The following is a 23,678-nucleotide window of genomic DNA, read 5'->3' on the forward strand; positions in this document are numbered from 1 at the left end:
AGTTTTCTTAGGAGAATGGATGCATAGTTCAAATAGTGAGGCATTTTTTAATGAGGAGAGGTTTTTTGCAGGACAATGTTTTGGTGCATGCAGTTGACAGCAGTGGTCGAGCATATGAGGTAAAAGATGGTCATCCGGTTGAAAAAGAAATACTTGTGTCTGCAGATGCAGAAGAGGCGCTAAGTGATGAGGTTTTAGGGAGACGTCCTAAGAGACCAGTGTACACCTGGAAGTGTAGTTCTATTTGCAGTGTGCGACAGGATTCCATCAATTTGCTTTGTGATTTTATACGGACATTTCATAAGAAAAGTGTAAAGCAAAAAATAAAGTTGTTGCAAGAATTAGATCCTTGCAGAGTGAGACAAGTGACAGGTTTGCGTGGTCATTCACTGGCTTGTCTTTCTAGGAGAGTATGCCAGAGTGTATTTCATCATTTCAGGATGCTAGCAGTGTATCATAATAAAGTGAGGAAATTAGTTAGAATGTTGTATTATGCTAAGAGTCCAGCAATTATGCTTAAAAAATTAAGCAGAGCTCTTTTGCATGGTTCTGAAGTAGATGTGAAGAATATTTGTCAAGAAATTGAGTTCTAATACTTTGCTGGTAAAGAGAACAATGTTGATATTGAACCACTAGAAGAAGGTAATGTGGAAGACAGTGAACAGATTTTCAGTACAGACAAGTTTCACAAGGAAATTTCCACGTTTATGGTGAAATCAAGTGAGAGGTCTAATTTCACTTGTGTGTGTTGTCGACTGACTTATTATAAGAATCAGACTAAGTTAGTGGATATATATGCAAAGAGTGATATGGAAAACAATAGTGAATGGAAGGATTTTGCCACATACTTGATGGTAGAAAATTGTTTTGATTTGGGAGCGGACCAACGTATGTGTACTTATTGCTGTAACAAATTAAACCAAAACCAGATGCCTGCTAGAGCTGTTTATAATAATCTGGAATTAGATGACATTCCTTATGAATTGAAGGATTTAAATACTTATGAATCTATTTTGATTCAAAGTGTCCATCCCTTTCAGGCTATTGCACGAATGGAGCCAAAGACAGGGAAGTTGCCTCCATCAGATTTACAGAGAGGATTAAAGGGAAGGGTTGTTTATTTGCCTTTGGATTTGAAGAAAAACATTAATACAATTGGAGTAGAGAAAGTGGAAGAGGAACCTCTGGTTATCATAGTTAATGGTGTTCCGACAAAGAGTAGGAAAATCTGGCAAGATTTAGTGGATGTTAGGAAAGTCAAAAAGGCAACATTGTATTTGATAAAAAATAATAAGTACTACAAGAATGTATGTGTTGTAGAAGAGGAAGTAAGTGAAGAAGAGGACAGCGATTTGTGTCCTGGTCAAATTGAGAAAGTAGAAGCCTCTAAAAAGGAAGAAATATATGAACATTATAGTGTTCATCCTTTGCATTCCAAGGAAGTCATGGGGAATGCTATTGAGTTGTTTCAAATGAAACAAGCCAAAGGGAGTCCCATTAGTGTTTGGGAGGAAAGTTTGGAAGCTCGGTGTTTCCCAGAGTTATTTCCCACAGGTCGAGGAGGACGATATGATGAGCGAACTGTTCAAATTCCTGCTTCAGAATACCGGACTTTACGATTGTATACAGAAGATCCTAGGTTTCGACAATGCATTCCCTATTTATTTCATCTATTGTTTGAAAGTGATCTCTCTGGATTGTCTTATGCAGTGAACCACATCTTGAAAAGTGGTGTACAACTGCGAAATATCTCGGCAAGGGCCTTTATGGATAAAGTCAATGTGCAAGACAGTATTTTGGATTCTCACCTGATTAATCTCATGGCTTGTCAGCGTGGTACTAATGAGTATTGGTACAGCCGTCATGGTGACTTAAAATGTATGCTGAGGAACTGAGGAACTCCCACATGGTTCCTCACTCTCAGCTGTGCTGAGTATGGCTGGGAAGACTTACTTGAATTTCTACGAGAGGTAAATGGAAACATTGAAAATATTGAATTTAAGACACCCGGAGAACTGTGCTCTTTGGATCCTGTGAATGTATGCAGGTATTTCAATCATAGATTTGAAGCTATGATGTCTTTCATCACGAACAAGAAAAATCCACCTCTTGGAGAGGTGTTGGATTTCTTCTGGAGAAAGGAGTATCAAGCAAGAGGTTCTCCTCATATACATATGCTGCTATGGATCAAAGATGCACCCAAATTTGGAACAGATCCGGATGACTTAGTGATGAGTTTCATGGAACAGTATGCTACATGTGCTGTTCCAAAGACAAACGAAGACAAAAGTCTAAGAGAACAAGTTTTACGGTTTCAAAGCCATCGTTGTGGAAAGTACTGCCGTCGTAAATTCAGAAACAAGGACAAATACTACACCAAATGTCGTTTTGCATTTCCACGGTCGGTGTTATCAAAAGGAAGAGTTAACAATTTGATGTCATCGCTGCGACATAATGTAACGAGGAAATCACCCAAAAACACATACAATTTGAAAAGAAACGAAGAGTCCAAGTACATCAACGACTACAACCCAGTGATTTTGTCCATGTGGAATGCTAACATGGATATACAGTTTGTGGCTGACAACTGTATGGCTGTGGCTCGGTATGTGACGTCTTACATCACCAAAAAAGAAAAGACAGAACTGAAGGATATGTGGGAGGATATTTCCCATGAAAAGAGCCTCAGTAAGAAGTTGTACAGTTTCAGTCTGAAGATATTGTCGCATCGAGAAATCGGAGCTTACGAATGTTCTGACCGGTTATCTTCAGCAAGTCTCTATGCCAAATCTAGGAGTATCATTTGGGCGAGTCTTGGTCTTGCTGCAACGCGTAATCGAGTTCTGAAACCTGTACGGGAAATTGAGTATTTGGCGGAGAAGGAGCCAAACAGTACAGATATTTTGAAGACCAACATGTTGGATACATATTATCCAAATAGAAGCAGTCACCTGGAGAATGCTTGTCTGTATGATGTTCTTCAAAATTACGTTTTCAAGAGGAACATCAAAGAAGATATTGATAAAGGAGTGTATGCTGTAATTGGAAGTGAGGGATGTCTGGTCAAGCAAAAAAAATGTAAATTGATAAATCATCGAAAATTGGATTGCGAATCTCCCGAAAGAAAAGAGTTTTTCTATTTAGCTCTTTTGCAACTTTTCAAGCCTTGGCGTGCAGAAGAGGAACTGCTTGGGGATTTCCTCTGTTACGAAGACTCTTTCAATGCAGCCAAGGAGTCCATAGAATGTCCTGTTTTTCCAAAATATCTACAAATGTTGAATGCAGAAATTGAGCAGGAAGCAACAATTGCAGCTGAGATTGCTAGAGACAGTTCTCAGGACAGTCAGAGTTCTGTTTCATTGAGTCAGGATCCACTAGGAGAACCAGTTATTGAAAATGAAGCTGTCACTGCCATGATTGAAGTGGAAAGAGCCATGGCACATGCTCAGAAGGATGCGGTTAACTTAGAAGAATTGGAAAGACAACTTAACGTTGACCAGAGGAAAATATATGTCGAAGTTACCAACCAAATTGAGCATGGATTAAGTCATGAGAAGGAAGAGTGCTCATGTACGTTGTTGAAGCCTGTCCGACTGTACGTGAGTGGAGAAGCAGGAACTGGAAAAAGTTTCTTTATTAAAGCAATTTCATGTTATCTGCAGAAAAGGACTGAGTCATCGCTGTCTTGTGTTGTGACCGCTCCGACTGGACTGGCAGCTCATAACATTAAAGGGATTACTTTGCATCGGTTACTGATGCTGCCAGTGGAGCATGATAACAAATTACAATACCACAAGTTATCTGGAGATGCTTGTTGTGAAGTATCTAGAGTTTTGAAGTAGATGAAACTTCTTATCATTGACGAAGTAAGCATGGTTTCCAATGTCATGCTTGCTTTTGTGCATTTAAGAAAGCAGGAAGTTCTTAAAACAGAGTATGATGTGTTATTCGGTGGCAAACACATCATTGTTTTTGGTGATCTTCTGCAGCTGACACCAGAGAAAGGACAACCAGTGTTTAAACTGCTTACACATGAAGATACCAAGAAGTGCCTAGGGAGCATTGGCAACGTTAACATATGGTTAAACTTCAGTTATGCTGAGCTGCGTGAAAATATGCGTCAGGCGAAGGACGAAGATTACAAGAATATTCTACAAGATATTAGAATCGGGAAAGTGACTGAGCGTGGTAAAGAAGCTTTACATGCACGCTTACTGTCAAATTTATATCCAGAAGAAGACGTTTTGCCAGAGGATATTTTTCAGAAAATTACTGTGAAGAAATCTGGAATATGTTTGATGCCAACTCTTGCAGAATGTTCCATCTTCAACAACAAAATGTTGAATTTAGAAAAACAAGAGATTGTGAAACTGGAAGCTATTGACAAAATAGAGCATATGGGAGCAACAATTATTTTGTCAGAGAATTTGAAATCTAAATTGGATTCATTAGAGAAGACTATATCTAAAACTGCGGGTTTTGAAAAGACTTTGAATGTGTGCTTAAAATGCCGAATCATTTTGAGAAGGAATTTACATGTTGAAAGAGGTCAGGTAAATGGATCAATGGGTAATGTTGTTGATTTTGAGAAATACAGAAATAGAGATGGAATTGAATTTTTAAAAATTAAATTTGATGGTATTGAGGAAGTACAGCTAATTGTATATGTTCGCCGTAAGTAGTTTCCTGTTTGCTTGGCATATGCAGTGACAATTCATAAATCGCAAGGTTTAAGTGTAGACACTGCTTTAGTGAATATTGGCAGTTCTGTATTCAAAGAGGGTATGGCTTATGTAGCATTGTCATGAGTCAGAACTTTATCGGGTTTGTACTTGATTGACTGTGATGTCACAAACATTTGTGCGGATCTAGATTGTGTTAAGGAATACAATAGGTTAAGAAGAGAGTATGCACCACATTTGCCTCAATATCCTTTGATTGAGAAACGTGTGGTAGGCCGGAAATGAAGAAATATCAGTAATAGTAGGGATGTTGTAGCAAAAAGACCAAAAGTCGATGAACCCAAAATTGTAACGCAGGATAAAATGAATTCTGTTGAAAATGTTGTTGGTTTCAAATTTGAAAATAGTTCTGGTGTCAACTGCTATGCTAATGTAGTTGTTAATGTTCTCTTTTCACTAGAGACTTTCAAAGAACAGATTGTGATCAATTCGGAACACAGTTTATGCTGTTTGTTGAATTCTGTGTTAGAGAAATGTAGTGCTGATAGAACGAGAGTAGAAAGTGTGTCTGAAATTCGTTTTCTGTTAGACGAATGTTCAGGTCAAACAGAATTCTCTGAAAATATTCAGCAGGATTGTCAGGAGTTTTTAATGTATATGCTTGATGTATTGCAAGATGAGGGTGTAGATGTAGATTATCTATTTGGCCTTTCTTATCAATGGCAGCATGACTGCGAGAACTGTAGGCTATCAAGTACTACTAGTGTAGACTCAGAAAGATTTATATATTTAACTTTGCCTGACAGTAAATCAGTATCCTTCAATAAGCTAGTAAAGGCAGCCGATCAAAATATGGAGTGCAGCCAATGTAAGTCTGGAATGCTGTCCACGTTAATTTTACGAAGTTATGGCCAGTATGTCATTTTAATGTTCCAACGATGTAGGCCTGATGGAACTAAATTGACAACTTTAATTAATAATTTTGTGGCTTTGCAGTTGTCAATATCAGGAAGGACTTTTATAACTACTGCAATTATATATCATAACGGTCCTTCAACTAATTCAGGACATTATACAGCTTATTTGAAATCTGGAAACGGTTGGTCATTCTGCAATGATTCTGTTTTAACTTTCAAAAAAAGATTGCCTTTCCACCTTCAAAATTCTTACCTGGTGTTCTTACAACCGAAATTTTAGGAAAGGAAGCTTGGGATTTGTTTAGAGGAATTTACAGAGGTTCTAATGGCTCCTACTCTATATGGCCTTGTGGATAATTGTAGTACAGAGCGAAAACTGTTTGTTTTTATAAGCAAAGTCAAGCAGCAGATCAAAATAAGGAGTAGAGGAAATGTAAGTCTGCAATGCTGTCCACAATATTTATGGAAACTTATGGATGAAATGTCATTTTACAAATTCAACTACATAAACTGGAAGAAAATAAGTTGTCCAGTCTAATTAAAAATGTTTTGGCTACACAGTCATCGATTTCAGGAAGAACATTTGCAACTGCAGCTATTATATAATATGCTGGTCCTTTGACAACATCTGGATATTACACAGCTTATTTAAAATTTAAAAAATGGCTAGTCGTAACAGCAAACATTACTAATTGAGTATGAAGCAATGTTGCCTTTTGACTTGATTTTTGAAGTCAGAATTTAGGGTAGGTAATTGGACTATAATGATTCTAGGTGTTGCTGTAACTTAGTGTGCTGTTTGAAATTGCTTTGTATGTCTCAGTTTTCTTAAAACAATTGAGTTTATCTTTCAGAAAGTGGCGGGCAGAAAATAGTAACAGCACAACAGAGTATAAGCTGTTCATAGGATATCCTTTGACGTCATAGAAAGTAAGTTACTTTGGAGAAGTTCCTATTTCTGCTTATTTATATTATTTGGGTTTTTTAAACACAATCATTTTGATTGTGGTTTTTTTCCCCGCTGTTATATGATGAATACCTTCAACTCACTGTTTTCAGTGAAATTTGATATTTTCTGATAACAGTAAAAATAAACCATTAAATATGTTTAATTAATTTTCTACTTTGAATTGTTATTTCTAATATGTATATGGATTGGTGTGGCTCACTGGTTAGAGGCGGCAGACCCAGAAGCAGAGGTCGGCCTGGGACCAGGGTTCGATTCCTGACGCGGCAGGATCTTGGGCCATGGTCAGCGGACTCGATAATTCTCGCCTCGGTGCCTACTCCAACCATGGGTCCCACTCAGCAACTCTGAGCAATAGCTTGCTTAATCTCTACTAACGGCCCCATCAGCGCCGGGGATGCCTGGCTTCACCTTGGGGATGCCCAGGAGGGACCATCTCACAGGGAAAGCCAGGATGGGTTCCCCAGTGGTATACAGCGCCGGGACGCCTCTTTGCTGGGGCAGCTGTGCGCTTTACTAGTATACCACATTTAACATTTAACATTCCTTTTGTCTTATGCTCACTCTTTTTTTACCACCTTGTATTATTTTACATTTTTTTGTTCTTTCTTACACAGATTAAAAGTATAAAAATGATAATACAGTACGGTAATGACAATTATAAGGGAAGCGTTTAGTACTCTTTACGTTACATGTCTATCAGATTTAACTTTTATTAGTTTCTCTGCTTCTTTTTATAACCCTTAGTTACTGTCTTTGCTAGTTCCTTCATTTCTTTTTCTATTACTTATTTATACTACTCTTTTCACTTCTTTTATCAGTCCCTCTTTCAACAGTAACCGTGTGTTACTCCCTCTATTTGTCTTTCTTTTCACATTACTCTCTGTTTATTAACTCGTCTTTTTTTAAAAAATATTTTTTTTAGTTCGCTCCCGGTTCGCGTACTCGAACGCTAACCGGGAAGCGTACCAAAAGAAATAGAGGATGCTAGAGTGCTAAACATTCTAGCAATTTTTTTTAAAAGGGAAGGTAGTTCTGAAAAGAACTTTTTTTAAATTATTTTTGATGTTTTATATTTTTTTGTGTTTTTTTGAGGAAGGGGAAACAAAAACTGATTTGCTTCAAAGGGCTCAACAGGAGCAACAAAAAAAAAATTACTTTCTAGGACGTTTTGGACATTGATGATTTTCATATGATCTATTTATTAAAGTAATACTCATCTCTCCGCATGACATTAATTTTCCACATGCTACACAAGTCAATCTCATCTGCCCAAAGTTCTTTTGCAGATTTGGGACCGTTTCCCTTGCCTCTGACTCACTTATTGCTAAGTCATTGGTGGATGTTTTTGCCGGTCGGGGGTTATCCACCAAATCTCGAAGTTGTGCTTTAGAATAATTAAGAGGGTGCCAACTCTCCATGTGCCGATGCATGGTATGATACCCAAAGCTATATTTTTTTTCGGTCCCTCTAGAGAGTTTTTTTTTGCAGATGAGGCAGGTAACGAACCTGGCATTAACTTTCTTTTCATGAGAAGGAAAAGAAAAAAATTGCCAGATAAAATTCACTTTCACATGGGACGTTCTTGGCATTTCTTTCAGAAAGCCACTTGTCCCTTGCTCCTGTTCCTCGTCTTCCTCTTCTTCTTCTTCCTGGTCGAAGATGACCTGGCTAGTCGGTCCTCTCTTCTTTGGTGGTGGTGGAGGTGGTGGAGATCCACCAGCTGCAGCTAATACAAATGCCATGTCTTAGCAAACAAAAACAGGTCTTTCTCTCATAAAAATGAAAGTCGGAGTGAGGAAAAAAGGTGGGACTTTCATCATTTGAGAAAAGAAAATGTTCTAAACCAATGAAAAGTGTTTATTTTACGTCATAGGATCAAGCGTTCCATCATTAGGAAACTAAAAGTAAAATGAACCAATGAAAAGTTTTAAGAACTAGTCATATGACCTGTTATGTTTACGTTCCGCGTTCCGCGCCGCGCCTCGGATCGATTCCGGGGCTTTACGTTTCGCGCCTTGGTTCGCGTTCCAGAATGCTTCCGGGTGCGCTAACGCAGCACGTCATAAGGGGCATTACGTAGTAACGCGATATGTTGTGTTTACGGGACGCGTCATGATGTGCCTTTCTAACGTGGTATTTGCACTAACGGAACGTTTACCGGTTCGCGGACCGGCAGCAAAACAAGAAAAAATAATTTAAACTATAATATAAATTGAATTAAAAAAATATAATACAAATATATATAAAATATATTTGTGAATTAGAATAAGAATATATGTTACAGCTATAGATATTAGCATTTAAAAAACCAATGAAATTCACTGAAAAAACCATAGGTTATAGACCATATATAGTTAGGGATTAGCATTTACAAAACCAAGAAAATTCACTAAAAAAACCATTGGTTATAGACCATATATAGTTAGGGATTAGCATTTACGAAACCTTAATTTACTCGCACAAAACCATAGAAATTTGCATGTATAGTTAGTTGCAATAACTATATATCGCGCACCCGGAATCCACTGCTGATGATGTCACATATTATATCATTCATGACATGGTCAGTGACAACACTGATGACTTCACTGATGACATCTCAAATGACATCACTGATGACATCACTGATGACATCACTGATGACATCTCAAAAGACATCACTGATTACATCTTAAATGACATCACTGATGACATCACTGATGACATCTCAAATGACATCACTGATGACATCTCAAATGACATCACTGATGACATCTCAAAAGACATCATTGATGACATCACTGATAATATCTCATTTGACATGGTCTATAACCAATGGTTTTTTCAGTGAATATATATATATATATATTCACTGAAAAAACCATAGGTTATAGACCATATATAGTTAGGAATTAGCATTTACAAAACCTTGAAAATTCACTGAAAAACCATTGGTTATAGACCATATATAGTTAGGGATTAGCATTCACAAAACCTTAATTTACTCGCACAAAACCATTGAAATTCGCATATATAGTTAGTTGCACTAACTATATATCGCGCACCCGCAATCCACTGCTGATGATGTCACATATTACATCATTCATGACATGGTCAGTGACATCACTGATGACATCACTGATGACATCTCAAATGACATCACTGATGACACCTCAAATGACATCACGGATGACATCACTGATGACATCTTAAATAACATCACTGATGACATCACTGATGACAACATCCAGTGACTGTATGTTTCTGTAAAGTTAAAATATGTCTTACATATTGAAGAATGAGTGGATGTATAAGTGTCTGGATGAAGGATTTAGTAGGTGCATGACTGACTGTATGTATTATGATGATTAATCAAGTGACTCTTTTTACGGATGCTGTGTAAAATACATGTATTGTGGGCATTTTTAAAATGTTTTTAAATGTATGTATTTTTCTTGCCTTTTATGATTTAAAAAAAATCGAATAAAGTGTATTTTGACTGACTGACTGACTGTATGAGTGAGTGATTAAATGTGTCTCACTGAGTGCATGGGTTAGTGACTAAACTGTCTTAATTTGTGCATCATTATGTCTGTTGTTCTGTAAACTGCTGCATGTGTTGATCAGTAGCTATATGAGTAACTATATGGGTTATTGATTGGTTGCCCAAGTATTTGTATGGGAGACTGAGTGTGTGTGTGGGTGGCTGGGAGGTGTATGACTCTGTGCATAGATGTGTGAGCAGTTGATTCACTAGATGTATGGGTTCAGAAGTGCATGTGGAAACAGCTGTATGGGCGGTTGACTGTGTGCATGAGTGTATTGGTGAGTCAATGGATATCTCAGTGCTACATGTCAAAGTAAGTACATATGTAAAACACAGTACATGTGAGAGTTGACATATATAAATAACTGTGCATAAGAGCCAGTGAATGTTTAAGTGGCTGTATGGATCATTGTGAACTTGTATCAGGGATTGTATAAGAGAGTAAATATGTGTTAGTATATGTTTGAATAAGTTAGGTGTGTATAACTGTATAGTTGAGGAAATGGAGGTGTGATTGATTTTCTGCATGTGTGACTAGGTGTGTGAGTAACTCCATGGATGAGTGACAGTCTGTGAGTTTACACTGATTGTATCTAAGGTTATATTAGAGTCTGAAGAGGTTCATCGTATTATCACATGAATGATATTATCAGTGATGTGATCAGTAATGTCAAATGAGATGTCATCAGTGATGTCATCAGTGATGTCATTTGAGATGTCATCAGTGATGTCATCAGTGATGTCATTTGAGATGTCATCAGTGATGTCATTTGAGATGTCATCAGTGATGTCATCAGTGATGTCACTGACCATGTCATGAATGATGTAATATGTGACATCATCAGCAGTGGATTGCGGGTGCGCGATATATAGTTAGTGCAACTAACTATATATGCGAATTTCAATGGTGTTGTGCGAGTAAATTAAGGTTTTGTTAATGCTAATCCCTAACTATATATGGTCTATAACCAATGGTTTTTTCAGTGAATTTTCAAGGTTTTGTAAATGCTAATTCCTAACTATATATGGTCTATAACCTATGGTTTTTTCAGTGAATTTCAATGTTTTTTTAATAGCAAATATGAAAAGCTTTAAAATATCAAGTACGTGATAGATAAAAACATTTTTGTGTTTATGCACGCTGATGTTCTTTGAACGCTGCCCCCCCCTCCTCTTTTCTTTAAGGAGTATTCTCTCTTTGCAGATAGTGAAGGGTAGGTAACGCAGGCCTCTGCCCCCGTTGTAATCCGTTGTGCCTGCTTCTCTCTCCATTTCATTGATTATTATCCAAGCATTTACTGTTTTAGAATTGGTTCTCTTTGTTCATGCTGTATTTACAAACAAGCACAGAGTTGCAATACTCTGTCTAGTCTTTGCAGATAGTGAAAAATCGTTTAAAAAAACAAAAGGAATCAAGCAAAATCAGTAGGCCACTAATGCGATCTCTTTTTGACCTCGCTAAAATAGAAACATTAGGAACAACCCCTCATGAGAAATACGAAACTAGTGACATGAACTGAGCTCAACACCATGATGGCTGCAAGACAGCTCGGCTCCGCCACCCACCCCGCCCAAAATAACGACAAACCCTATCCAAATATTATAAATATATACAACACACCAGCAAAGTAACAGGGTAAAACGTTTTATTAAATAACTATTTACATGGCAGCCTGCTGCAATATCCATCACTATTCCTGTCGAGGTAGCATAGCTGGCGGCCTAGGGGTGGAGAACCGTTGTGCAAATTGCCCGGGGACTACACCATGCGCCAAGACTCGTCCCCAGTACATCCAGAGCTGATGTCCGACAAGTTGTGTGTGAGGATGCCTTGCTGATCCCGCCACCCCCACCACCACCTTTTTGTTGCCTGATCCGGCTAGCTCAATCGATCGAGCATGAGACTCATGCACTCTGATCTCCTTGGCCTCAGTCAAGCATCAATAGTAACATTTTCATACGTGAGTGTAGGTTCATTGTTTTCCATCCACAGACTAAAAGCCTGGAGTGGGAGTGAAAGAACCATACCTAGGTAACAAGGAAGGCAGACGCTGTGGGAAGGACTCTGGATATGGTATGTTCCTTGGTCCCTGAGTTACTTCGATGTCACTGCCTTGCACAAATGGCATAAGTCCTGGATGTTGGGTGCCATAGTTGAGGGTTCCGAGCAGCGCTTGTAACACTGTCTGAAGTTTATTTGCACCTGCTGCAGCTTCACTATTCTCAAAGTAAGTGGGGGCTGTTTGTGGACCTAACTGCATTGGAAATCAATGTGATGCGGTGCCTCCCTGAACCGCTTGACGGAGGCCCCCGAGGGGTGGTGTGATGGCGCCGACCCCCTCCCCAAGTCTTGTTGCCCTGGTGTGGCATGAGATCGCCCCGACATAGGCGGCCGGCTCCCGGGGTCAAGCGGAACTTTTTGCCTTTTGGTGACTCTTCCATTCTGAACATTGTCCCACAATCCGTTTGACCTGAAGACACGTCCTGCGGTGCCCTAGTCCGACCATCACATATTCCTGCGCCAGGAGACGGCATGGGATGCACTAGAAGGGAGAGGAGGCGCGAACGAGCCTCCCCCACCTCCCCAGGTGGAGGTTTCTCAGGTACACCCCAGCGCTTCACGCAACCAGCTGAGTTGCGCCCGCTCTTGCGGCTACAGCGTCTCGCTCACCATCTAGTTGAGTTGCGCCCACTCTTGCGGTGCAGCGATAGGCGGCTGCCACAGGACTCTCAAAATGGCGGCCGGCTCTTCGGATTTGGGCCTAGTCCACTAAAATGGCCCTAGGACACCTTGGAACTCGGACGCTTGTCTGCTAGGACTTGGGCCCCATTTTCGAAAGCGTCCCCTCAGCCTTGAAGATTTTACAAAAGTCACCAGGGCCCCCGACTCCCGCAGACTTCCGGTGGCGAGCGACTGCCATGATTGCTCGCGACTGCCATGATTGCTCGAGGGGTGCTCTCATGCTGACGCCAGCTTCAATCTGAAACATCCAGAAACACTGTAGACTACCAATTCGATCAGTTCCGGTGGAGCCTCAACTTGACCCGGTAGAGAAGAACTTGCCCTCCCCTCTTTGATTGATAGTTCTTGTTGCCTGTCCCTTCTCTTGTCATTTAACAGAACTTTTTGGTTTGCTGAAAGGGGTTGTGTTCCGACCGCTGGTTGGTGGAGACATTTTGACTATATTCTGGACCTGCGTTGTCGCGTAATGCGTCATATGACGCGCCGCGTTAGCGCACCCGGAAGTGCTCCGGTGAGCGAGGCGCAGCTTCCCGGAAACGATCCAGAGCGCGGCGCGCAGCGCGTAACGTAAGCATAACAGGTCAACTGACTTGTTAATAAAACTTTTCATTGGTTCATTTTACTTTTGTTATTCTAATGATGAAAGGCTTGGTAATATGACCTAAAAATAACACTTTTCATTGCTTTCGAACATTTTTTTTTCCTAAATGATGAAAGCCCCACCTTTTTTTTTCTCACTCTGACTTGTAAAGCAAAGGACCCAGATGCATTTACAGTTTATCACTAACAATGTTCCAGGCTAATGTATTTTCCCGGGAAATTTACAACTGTCCTGCAAGTAAAATATTCCTTTTTCGAGAAAAAGGGCGTTTCTTCGTCCCATGAGGGAGCCGTTGAGCAGAAGAGGCTCGGCCTGCTGTCTTAGTCGCTGATAGGCATGAATATCGGATTCTTATCGATCACTTTATGTTGCAGGAGTGGAAAACACAACAGCCCTTGACCATTTATCTTTACTGCGTTCCTGCGTATTATACCTTTTAACCGTCATGTAATTGGACTGCTTTATTTCACTTGCCTTTTACTGATTCGAAAACAGTGGTTATTATTCAAAACTTTACCAATGTAGGTACTACTACCATGTTTTTTTTTAAAAACCTTTATTGTGAAAATGTCAGTATACAAATACGGGCCTATAACCATGTGGGCCGGCCACGGAGCAAACTGGAATTGTATATGATGAGGGAACATTTACACTGTAGAAGAACGTAACGGGCGACCCATTAGATTGCAAGAACTAAGGTGTCTAACATTTGCGGAATCGGTGGACGTACATTTTATAATTAAAGTACGACAGGGCCAGTTACAATAAAATTATCTAGATATACATTTGCGGGCAAGTACCATGGGTGACGTTAATTCGAACTTTCAATAGTACAGTAATCAATAACACATCAGAACTTAATATCAATAGGGATGTCAAAATGTTCAATCAATTCTCGTCCCCGCCCGCCATGTGCTTCAAAACTGCATACGTATCTCGTGATATCAAGGTTGGGCAACCAGTACACAACAAGGAGTTACGAGTCCCATTTATACCGGCGCCATTTTGGGCGAGGCCGGGCAGGTCCAGGATATAGTCAAAATGTCTCCACCAACCAGCGGTCGGACCAGAACCATTTTCGGCAGTCCAAAAATGTTCCGTTAAATGACAACAGAAGAAATAGGCAACAAGAACAATCAGTCAAAAGAGGGGACGCTTTCGTGAATGGGGCTCATGCCCTAGCAGGCAAGCGTCCGAGTTCCAAGGTGTCCCAGAGCCATTTTACTGGACCAGGCCCAAATCCAAAGAGCTGGCCGCCATTTTGAGAGTCTTTTTGCAGCCGGCTATCGCTGCACCACAAGAATAGCCGCAATTCAGCTAGATGGCGGGTGAGTCACTGTACCGCAAAAGCGGGCGGAACTCAGCTGAAAGGCGAGTGAAACGCTAAGAGGCACCCCACTGCAGATGAGGTGCCTCCACCTGGGGAGGAGGGAGAGGCCCGTTTGCGCTGCCTCCCCCCCCCCGGGCACCCCACACCGTCTTTCGGTGCAGCATTGTAGGATGGCCACACCAGTGAAACTTGCTGGACACCACCTCGGTGCCATCCGGATCTCGGCGCGTTCGAGTCACTGTACCGCAAGAGCGGGAGAAACTCAGCTGGATGACGGGCGAGACGCTGTACCGCAAGAGCGGGCGGAACTCAGCTGGATGAAGGGTGAGACACTGTGCCGCAAGAGCGGGCAGAACTCTGCCGGACGGCGAGTGAAACGCTAAGAGGCGTCCCACTACAGATGAGGTGCCTTCACCTGGAGAGGCGGAAGAGGTCCGTTTACGCCGCCTCTCCCCCGCCCCGGGCACCCCACGCCGTCTTTCGGCGCAGCATTGTAGGATGGCCACACCAGTGAAACTTGCTGGACACCACCTCGGTGCCATCCGGATCTCGGCGAGTTGTGCTGCCTTCGGCGTACTGTAGCAGCAAGAGTGACCGCAACTCAGCTGGACACGCCGTCTTTCAGAGCAGCATTGTAGGATGGCCACACCAGTGCGGCAACTTGCTGGACACCACCTCGGTGCCATCCGGATCTCGGCGCGTTGTGCTGCCTTCGGCCTATTCGCACATCGGTCCGCTACTGCCTCACAGGCCAACTGATTTTGTAGGCTTTTTATAGCCCAAAGCCGCATAACAGGTCATGTGACTTGTTTATAAAACTTTTCATTGGTTCATTTTACTTTTGGTTTCCTAATGATGAAATGCTTGATCATATGACCTAAAAATAACACTTTTCATTGGATTAAAATATTTTTTTTTCCCAAACGATGAAAGCCCCACCTTTTTTTTCTCACTTGGCAATCCAAAAAGGTTCCGTTAGATGACAACAGAGGGGACAGGCAACAAGAACCATCACTCAAAAAAGGGGAGGGCAAGTTCTTCCCTACCGGGTCACGTTGGGGCTCCACCGGAACTCATCGAATTGATAGTCTACAGTGTTTCTGGATGTTTCAGACTGAAGCTGGCCTCAGCATGAGAGCACCACCATCTCGTAGCTCCGTCGTGGCCATTCCACAAGCAATCATGGCAGCCGCTCCCCACCGGAAGCCTGCGGGAGTCGGGGGCCCCCAAGACTTTTGTAGAATCTTCAAGGCTGAGGGGACGCTTTAGAGAATAGGGCCCAAGCCCTAGCAGACAAGCGTCCGAGTTCCAAGGTGTCCCAGGGCTATTTTAGTGGACCAGGCCCAAATCCGAAGAGCCGGCCGCCATTTTAAGAGTCCTGTGGCAGCCGCCTATCGCTGCACCGCAAGAGTGGGCGCAACTCAACTAGATGGTGAGCGAGACGCTGTAGCCGCAAGAGCGGGCGGTAAACAGCTGAATGGCGGAGAAGGCACAGTTTAGCAAAAGCGGGCGGAATGGCACCTGAAACGGTAAATGGGCGCCCCACTACGGCAGATGAGCCTCCACCTTGGGGAGGCCCATTCACGCCACCTCCCCCCCAACCCCCCCGGGGCGCCCCATGCCGTTTTTCGGCGCAGCATTGTAGGATGCCAAGACCAGTGCGGCAAGTAAAGGACATCACCTGGGTGCCGTCCAGATCTCAGCACGTTGTGCTGCCTTCGGACTATTCGCACAACAGACCGCTACTGACGAGGCACAGTGCAGCAAAAGCGGGCAGAAAACCGCTGAATGGCAAGTGAAACGCTAAAGGGGCGCCCCACTACAGCAGACGAGCCTCCACCTGGGGAGGCCCGTTCACGCTGCCTCCCCCCCCCCCCCCGGGGCGCCCCATGCCGTTTTTCAGAGCAGCATTGTAGGATGCCAAAACCAGTGCGGCAAGTAAAGGACATCACCTGGGTGCCGTCCAGATCTCAGCGCGTTGTGCTGCCTTCGGACTATTCGCACAACAGACCGCTACTGACCATTGTTGCTTCTGTTTTAAAAAATTTTTTAACGTGTTTACTGTTTATGGTGCGTTGTATATATTTATAAGTTATTAAAGTGTTATAATCCTACTACTTTGTTGGAGTGCTATATATTTATAATGTGACACATAATTCTGAAGACTTTGATGTACAAAAAGGCATCCCGGGAATCTTCCGCTTCAGGCTCGGTCCCACACACCCTCACGGTGAGAATCCCCTCCCCAATCACAATACCGGATCGCTATCAGATAGTAGGAACTATATATTACCTACTGGCGTCTCGCCAGTAGGTATATATAGTTAGGATTTTTTGTCTATGGGACTTTTGAAAATTCTATGTCTAATAACTTTGGCAATTGTGGACGGAATCGGCTGAAATGTTCAGGAAAATGGCACATTTCGTTTCTGAGCAGCCCCTGAAAATTTGGGGGGGTTTCGTCAAGGGGGGGCCGAGAAAAAAGGGGGGTCCCAAAACGCGTTTTTCCCATGGTAATTTCCATAGGGCCTTTGGCCTCACTTTTAGCTCGAACGGCTGAATGGATTTGCACGAAACTTGGCAAAATTGTAGGGACTGTTAGCCCAATGTGCCTTTGCTAGGTCTCAATATATGTGCTCCAGTGGATTTTGAGAAATTAACGTTCAAAACAAGATATATATCTGTAACAGCGCCCCGGGCTGCGCTCCGGTCCGCTTACTTTTCGCGAAACGGAACTTTGCGATGCGAAGCTGATTGGCTCCCCGGTGTCTGTCAACATTCTAAACAGTCCGGAGCGGCCGCCATCTTATCTCTCGGTAGGATCGAGAGAGAAGAAGAGGTGAAAAACGAAGGGGGAATTTAATGAAAGGGGCAAGGTATACCCCTCTTGACCCCCTAGGAATGATGTTGGGGTTATTAAAGGGTCCCGTGGGGAAAATAAAAAAAAAATTATTTTTCACGGTAGAAGCGCTTCACGGGCCGCGAACTGGGCCGCAAACTGGTAGCGAAACGGGAATTCGCCATTTTGTGCTTCGTTTTAATTAAATTACTAGGTATAAGGGGGTGCGGGAGACGTATCCTAATCCCTTATGTTTTCTGAGGGTGGCTGAGGAGGCTCATATATGTTGATACATGTCTTCCAGCGGCTGTGCGTGAGCTTTTTTTTTTTTTTGCTGCGTGACGTCTGTTAACGTTCGATTCGATGGAAATCAGGAAGTGTTGACTGCCAATTTGTCAGTGCGATAAAATATTTTGTTATAAATGAATCCTTATTGATAAACATTGTCTGCGCCATCTTGCCTTTTTTCCAATGCCACAATTTTGTCGTGCACGGCAGCCATTTTAGATGCCAGGCCGGTCCCAGGCTATCACCTAGCCCTGCGGATGTAGTTTATGGCCCCAGCTGTAGAGAATCCAGACATGCCAACCCTCCCGATTCAGGCGTGAGACTACTGATTTCAGTGCTAGTCTCCCGCCTCCCGATTTCTGCAAGCAAAAACCCGGGGGCATATTACCAACAACTAGCGATAATTTTTGTCTCTAACTTGTTTAGAGACAAAAATTATCGCCGCACATCGGCGATTTTTATCGCAGATAAACCTTGCTATTAGCAAGATTTATCGCAAATGCGATAAAAAACAGCCGCAATGCATGAATATCGCTGAAAAGTCAGCCATATTCATGCATTATCGAGCAAATGCTCTTAGCCATGTTATCCACCTCCCATTGGATAACATGGCTAAGAACTGCTCAGGGCAGGCGTTAGCTTTTGGAGATATTCGCGCTTAGCGCGAATATCTCCAAAAGTTGGTAATAGGAGATAGCGATGTTAGGGACTGTTTCCAGTCGCTAACATCTTGGCACGCCCACTTTGCATGTCATTAGTGATAAATATCATTGACATGCAAAGCGGGGCCCAAGATGGTCGCTATCTCCTTTTAGCTGTCACTAACTGGTGTTAGCGACAGCTTGGTAATAGGGAGATAATTTTATCTCCGCTTTCTTGGCTTTTAAAGCCAAAAAAGCGGAGATAAACCCCCCTGATAATATGCCCCACGATTCCTCGGGGGTTTCAGCTGACAAGGCTTGGTATTGTGTTACGTGGTAATTCTTCCAGGAAACGTCAGAGGGTCGATGCAGGGGTTCTAGAAGGGGTGATAAACCATTTAAGCCTCATGAACAAGCGCATGGTCTTTTAAAGATCTGTGAAGTACTCGGGGCGGCGGTGTGTGTGTGTCCTCTTTCAGGAGCGGGCGGGGGGGGGGCACTGCCAGCAACTTGCCAGGCCAGGCAGTGTTCAACACTTGCATCACCCTTTCTCTGCCTGCTATTGCGCTCCATGCTTCGGAAAGGTAAGAAAAAGAACGTGCATTTGAGTTTGAAATGTCCGATCCTGTAGCAGTACACTTGCAAAGCCCACACATGACAATAACCCGATTCAAGGCCCCATTCACCCGATTTTTTAAAAATAAAAAGCACTCCAACAAAGTAGGATTATAAAACTTTATTAACTTTTAAATATAACAAACGGAACAAAAACTGTAAAAACATTTAAACATTTTTGACAAAAAAAAGCAACAATGGTCAGAAGCTGTCTTTTGTGCGAATAGTCCCAAGGCAGCACAACGTGCTGAGTTCTGGACGGCACCCAGGTGATGTCACCTGGGTGCCGCACTGGTTTTTGGGATCCTACAATGCAGCTCAGAAAAACAGCGTGGGGCGTCCCGGGTGGTGCGGGGGGAGGCCTCGTCAGTAGCGGTCTGTTGTGCGAATAGTCCCAAGGCAGCAGAACGCGCTGAGATGTGGATGGCACCCAGGTGATGTCCAGTAAACTGCTGCACTGGTTTTGGTATCCTACAATGCTGCTCCGAAAATTGGCGTGGGGCGGCCCGGGGGGGGGCGTGGGGGAGGCGGCGTGAACGGGCCTCCCCAGGTGGCAGCCATCCAGCTGAGTTGCGCCCGCTCTTGCGGCTACAGCGTCTCGCTCACCATGTAGTTGAGTTGCTCCCACTCTTGCAGTGCAGCGATAGGCGGCTGCCACAGGACTCTTAAAATGGCGGCCGGCTCTTCGGTTTTGGGCCTGGTCCACTAAAATGGCCCTGGGACACCTTGGAACTCGGACGCTTGCTTGCTAGGGCTTGGGCTCCATTCTCGAAAGCGTCCCCTCAGCCGTGAAGATTCTACAAAAGTCTTGGGGGCCCTCGACTCCTGCAGGCTTCCGGTGGGGAGCGGCTGCCATGATTGCTCGCGGAATGACCACGACCGAGCCACGAGATGGTGGTGCTCTCATGCTGACGCCAGCTTCAGTCTGAAACATCCAGAAACAAGGTGGGGCTTTCATCGTTTGGGAAAAAAAATGTTCTAAACCAATGAAAAGTGTTATTTTTAGGTCATATGACCAAGCCTTCCATCTTTAGGAAACCAAAAGTAAAATGAACCAATGAAAAGTTTTATAAACAAGTCACATGACCTGTTATGCGGCATAGGGCTACAAAAAGCGTAGAAAATCCGTTGGCACGTGAGGTGGCGTCAGTAGCGGACCGATGTGCGAATAGGCCGAAGGCAGCACAACGCGCCGAGATCCGGATGGCACCGAGTTAGTGTCCAGCAAGTTGCTGCACTGGTGTGGCTATCCTACAATGCCGTGCCGAAAATCGGCATGGGGCGCCCCATTGGCCTGTGAAGCCGCGTCAGTCAGTGGGGGCTGTGCGTCTCCCCCAAGATGGAGGCTCCTCGGCTGCAGTGGAGCGCCCCTTAGCGTTTCACTCGCCGTCCAACTGAGTTGCGTCCGCACTTGCGGCTACAGTAGGCCGAAGGCAGCACAACGCGCCGAGATCCGGATGGCACCGAGGTGGTGTCCAGCAAATTGCCGCACTGGTGTGGCCATCCTACAATGCTGCGCCGAAAGACGGCGTGTCCAGCTGAGTTCCGGTCACTCTTGCGGTACAGTGACTCGAACGAGCTGAGATCCGGATGGCACCGAGGTGGTGTCCAGCAAGTTGCCGCACTGGTGTGGACATCCTACAATGCTGCGCCGAAAGTCGGCGTGGGGTGCCCCGTTGGCTTATGAGGTGATGTCAGTAGTGGACCGATGTGTGAATAGGTCGGAACCAGCACAAGGCACCAAGATCCGAATGGCAAGTCCTGGATGTTGAGTGCCATAGTTGAGAGTTCTGAGCAGTGCTTGTAAGACTGTCTGAAGCTTATTTGCACCTGCTGCAGCTTCACTATTGCCCTGGTGTGGCCAAAGGTCGCACATGACATAGGCGGCCGGCTCCCGAGGTCCGGCGGAACTTTTTTCCTTTTCCTTTTTGCTTCTTGTCCCACAATCCGTTTCATCTGAAGACACGACCAGGTCCCTGAATGTGTGCAGGGGGACGTTATTGATTGAATCAAAATGGCGGCTTGACACAAAGCTGACTCAAGCGTTGCTGTTGATGCTATACAGACAAAAATTGGTTTTCAGTTTGTACATTCTTCAGGATTTTTTTTTCCATCCAAGGCTGATTGAGAGTTTGTAGAAAAATGGCTTCAGATTTTCCACATACTACTCTTCAACATTCTTCCTAAATGTAACAATGTGAGACTCACTAGGAGAACGGCTGTTTATCTTTCCTTTCAAAATGCTGCCAACAATATTTTCTGAATGGAAGACACCATCTTGTAGCATAAAGGGCCGAAAGGGGTTCTGGTCTGGCCGATGGTTGGTGGAGACATTTTGACTATATCTTGGACCTGCCCGGCCTCGCCCAAAATGGCGCCGGTATAAATGGGACTCGTAACTCCTTGTTGTTTACTGGTTGAACAACCTTGATATCACGAGATATGAATGCAGTTTTGATGCTCATGGCGGGCGGGGACGAGAATTGATTGAATATTTCGACATCCCTATTGATATTAAGTTCTGATGTGTTATTGATTACTGTACTATTGAAAGTTCGAATTAACGTCACCCATGGTACTTGCACGCAAATGTATATCTAGATAACTTTTTTGTAAGTGGCCCTGTCGTATTTTAATTACAAAATGTACGTCCACCGATTCCGCAACTGTTAGACACCTTAGTTCTTGCAACCTAATGGCTCGCTCGTTACGTTCCTCTATAATGTAAATGTCTCCTCATCATATACGATTTCAGTTTGCTCCGTGGCCGGCCCACGTGGTTATAGGCCCGTATTTGTATACTGACATTTTCACAATAAAGGTTTTTAAAACAAAACATGGTAGTAGTATTTACATTGGTAAAGTTTTTACTTTTAGTCACTGTTTTCGAATCAGTAAAAGGCAAGTGAAATAAAGCAGTCCAATTACATGACGGATAAAAGGTATAATATGTAGGAACGCAGTAAAGATAAATGGTCAAGGGCAGTTGTGTTTTCCACTCCTGCAACATAAAGTGATCGATAAGAATCTGATAATCAGGCGTATCGGCGACTAAGACAGCAGGCCGAGTCTCTTTTACTCAACGGCTCCGTCATGGAACAAAGAAACGCCCTTTTTCTCGAAAAAGGAATATATTTTACTTGCAGGACAGTTGTAAATTTTCCGGGAAAGTACATTAGCCTGGAATATTATAACATATATGTTTTTAAAAAAAAAGTTCGAAATCAATAAAAAGCGTATTTTTTAGGTCATATGACCAAGCTTTTCATTATTAAAATAACAAAAGTAAAATGAACCAATAAAAAGTTTTATTAACAAGTCACATGACCTGTTATGCTTACGTTACGCGCTGCGCGCCGCGCCCCGGATCACTTCCGGGTGCGCTAACGCGGCGTGTCATATAACGCATTACGCGACAACGTAGGTCAAGAATATAGTCAAAATGTCTCCACCAACCAGCGTTCGGAACACAACCCCTTTCAGCAGTCCAAAAAGTTCTGTAAAATGACAACAGAGGGGACAGGCAACAAGAACCATCAGTCAAAGAGGGGAGGGCAAGTTCTTCTCTACCGGGTCATGTTGGGGCGCTACCGGAACTGATCGAATTGGTAGTCTACAGTGTTTCTGGATGTTTCAGACTAAAGCTGGCGTCAGCATGAGAGCACTACCATCTCGTAGGTCCGTTGTGGCCATTCCACGAGTAAACATGGCAGCCGCTCCCCACCAGAAGCCTGCGGGAGTCGGGGGCCCCCAAGACTTTTGTAGAATCTTCACGGCTGAGGGGACGCTTTCGAGAATGGGACCCAAGCCCTATCAGGGAAGCGTCCGAGTTCCAAGGTGTCCCAGGGCCATTTTAGTGGACCACGCCCAAATCTGAAGAGCCGGCTGCCATTTTGAGAGTCCTGTGGCAGCCGCCTATCGTTGCATCGCAAGAGCGGGAGCAACTCAACTACATGGTGAGCGAGACGCTGTAGTCGCAAGAGCGGGCGGTAAACAGCTGAATGGCGGAAGAGGCACAGTGTAGCAAAAGCGGCCGGAATGGCAACTAAAACGGTAAAGGGGCGCCCCACTACAGCGTGTCTTCAGGTCAAACGGATTGTGGGACAAGGTCCAGAATAGAAGAGTCATCAAAAGGCAAAAAGTTCCGCCGGACCCTGGGAGCCGGCCGCCTATGTCGGGGGCGATCTCAGGCTAAACCGGTGCTATAAGACTTGGGGAGGGGGTCGGCGCCAAGCGTCTTCTCCGAGTCCGTGCCATCACACCGCCCCTCGGGGGCCTCCGTCAAGCGGTTTAGGGAGGTACCATATCACATTGTTTTCAAATGCAGTCAGGTCCACAAACAACACTCACTTACTTTGAGAATAGTGATGCTGCAGTAGGTGGAAATAAGCTTCAGACAGTGTTACAAGCGCTGCTCAGAACTCTGAACTATGGCACCCAACATCCAGAACTTATGCCATTTGAGAATGGCAGTGACATTGAAGCAACTCAGGGACCAAAACTATTAACGTACTTTCACGTATGAA

The sequence above is a fragment of the Lissotriton vulgaris genome, chromosome 6, assembly GCF_964263255.1.
Source record: "Lissotriton vulgaris chromosome 6, aLisVul1.2, whole genome shotgun sequence".
Lineage (NCBI taxonomy): Eukaryota > Metazoa > Chordata > Amphibia > Caudata > Salamandridae > Lissotriton > Lissotriton vulgaris.